This window comes from Gadus morhua, chromosome 19 (assembly GCF_902167405.1).
Source record: "Gadus morhua chromosome 19, gadMor3.0, whole genome shotgun sequence".
Lineage (NCBI taxonomy): Eukaryota > Metazoa > Chordata > Actinopteri > Gadiformes > Gadidae > Gadus > Gadus morhua.
In genome coordinates, this window is record NC_044066.1 from 21,464,082 (window position 1) to 21,467,267 (window position 3,186).

Genomic DNA, 3,186 nt, shown 5'->3' on the forward strand with positions numbered 1-3,186 from the left:
ACGTTTTTTCAAAACGACAGTTACATTTTTTTTGAAAACGACATAAAAAAACGACAGTGTTACCCCTTACGTTTTTTTCAAAAAGACAGTCATCCCTTACGTTTCTTCAAAACGACAGTGTTACCCCTTATTTATTTTTTTCAAAACGACTGATGGAAAACGAGTTACCCCGTGTTTTTTTATTCACAACGACAGATAAATAACGACAGTGTTACCCCTTACGTCTTTTTTCAAAACGACAGTGTTACCCATTGATTTTTTTCAAAACAACAGATAAATAACAGTGTTACCCTAACGGTTTTTTTCAAAACTACAATTTTACCCCTTAAGTTTTTTTTCAAAACGACAGATAATACAAGACAGTGTTACGCCTTAGGTTTGTATGTACCCCTTATGAGCAGTTAGGGTTAACTTACTTGCTCAGAGACACATCAACAATCAGCTAGGAGGAGCTCGGGATTGAACAAACAACGGCTCTACCTCCTGAGGTAAGCCGACCCTTACTTTTCATTTCAAAACGTCATATAATACGACAGTGTTACCCCTCATTTTTTTCAAAACGACAGTGTTACCCTTTACGTTTATTTCAAAACTACCAGAAAAAAATGACAGATAAATGACAGTTGCCCCTTATGTTTTTTTCAAAAAGACAGTTACCCCTTACGTTTTCTTCAAAACGACAGCGGTACCACTGACGTTTTTTCAAAACGACAGTTACATTTTTTTCAAAAACGACATAAAAAAACGACAGTGTTACCCCTTACGTTTTTTTTCAAAAAGACAGTCATCCCTTACGTTTCTTCAAAACGACAGTGTTACCCCTTATTTATTTTTTTCAAAACGACTGATGGAAAACGAGTTACCCCGTGTTTTTTTATTCACAACGACAGATAAATAACGACAGTGTTACCCCTTACGTCTTTTTTCAAAACGACAGTGTTACCCATTGATTTTTTTCAAAACAACAGATAAATAACAGTGTTACCCTAACGTTTTTTTTCAAAACTACAATTTTACCCCTTAAGTTTTTTTTCAAAACGACAGATAATACAAGACAGTGTTACGCCTTAGGTTTGTATGTACCCCTTATGAGCAGTTAGGGTTAACTTACTTGCTCAGAGACACATCAACAATCAGCTAGGAGGAGCTCGGGATTGAACAAACAACGGCTCTACCTCCTGAGGTAAGCCGACCCTTACTTTTCATTTCAAAACGTCATATAATACGACAGTGTTACCCCTCATTTTTTTCAAAACGACAGTGTTACCATTTACGTTTATTTCAAAACTACCAGAAAAAAATGACAGTGTTACCCCTCACATTTTTTTTCAAAGTGACAGTGTTACCCCTTACATTTTTTTCAAAAATGCCAGAAAAAAACGACAGTGTTACCCCTTACGTTTTTTTCAAAACGACAGTGTTACCCCTTACGTCTTCTTCAAAACGACAGTGTTACCCCTTACGTTTTTTTCAAAACGACAGTGTTACCCCTTACATGTTTTTCAAAACTGCAAGAAAAAAATGACAGTGTTACCCCTTACGTTTTTTTCAAAACGACAGTGTTACCCCTTACGTTTTTTTCAAAACGACAGTGTTACCCCTTACGCTTTTTTCAAAACGACAGTGTTACCCCTTACGTTTTTTTCAAAACGACAGTGTTACACCTCACGTTTTTTTCAAAACGACAGTGTTACCCCTTACGTTTTTTTCAAAAATGCCAGAAAAAAACGACAGTGTTACCCCTTATGTTTTTTTTGATAAAAAACGACAGTGAAGAAGAAGAAGAAGAAGAAAGACTTTGTTTAAAAGTAAGTTAAAACAAATAAAGTAAAAGAATAAAAATAAAGTGCATCCAAGTTAAAAACTCCAAAGTAGCTAAAAACAATGACGGCCGATAAAAAAACGACAGTGTTACCCCTTATGTTTTTTTTGATAAAAAACGACAGTTTTTTTTATGTATATTTTGATGAAGGCCGATAAAAAACGACAGTGTTACCCCTTATGTTTCTTTTGATGACGGCCGATAAAAAACGACAAACAACGGCTCTAGGTAAGCCGACCCTTACTTTTCATTTCAAAACGTCATATAATACGACAGTGTTACCCCTCATTTTTTTCAAAACGACAGTGTTACCATTTACGTTTATTTCAAAACTACCAGAAAGAAATGACAGTGTTACCCCTCACATTTTTTTCAAAATGACAGTGTTACCCCTTACATTTCTTTCAAAAATGCCAGAAAAAAACGACAGTGTTACCCCTTACGTTTTTTTCAAAACGACAGTGTTACCCCTTACGTCTTCTTCAAAACGACAGTGTTACCCCTTACGTTTTTTTCAAAACGACAGTGTTACCCCATACATGTTTTTCAAAACTGCAAGAAAAAAATGACAGTGTTACCCCTTACGTTTTTTTCAAAACGACAGTGTTACCCCTTACGCTTTTTTCAAAACGACAGTTACCCCTTGCGTTTTCTTCAAAACGACAGTGTTACCCCTTACGTTTTTTTCAAAACGACAGTGTTACACCTCACGTTTTTTTTCAAAAGCCAGAAAAAAACGACAGTGTTACCCCTTATGTTTTTTTCAAAAAAGCCAGAAAAAAACGACAGTGTTACCCCTTACGTTTTTTTAAAAAAAGCCAGAAAAAAACGACAGTGTTACCCCTTACGTTTTTTTTCAAAACTACAGTGTTACCCCTTATGTTTTTTTCAAAACTGCCAGAAAAAACGACAGTGTTACCCCTTACGTTTTTTTCAAAAATGCCAGAAAAAAACGACAGTGTTACCCCTTATGTTTTTTTTGATAAAAAACGACAGTGAAGAAGAAGAAGAAGAAAGACTTTGTTTAAAAGTAAGTTAAAACAAATAAAGTAAAATAATAAAAATAAAGTGCATCCAAGTTAAAAACTCCAAAGTAGCTAAAAACGATAAAAAACGACAGTGTTACCCCTTATGTTTTTTTTGATAAAAAACGACAGCGTTACCCCTTATGTTTTTTTTGATGAAGGCCGATAAAAAACAACAGTGTTACCCCTCATGTTTTTCTTGATAAAAAACGACAGTGTTACCCCTTATGTTTTTTTTGATGACGGCCGATAAAAAACGACAGTGTTACTCCTTATGTTTTTTTTGATGACGGCCGATAAAAAACGACAGTGTTACCCCTTATGTTTTTTTTGATGACG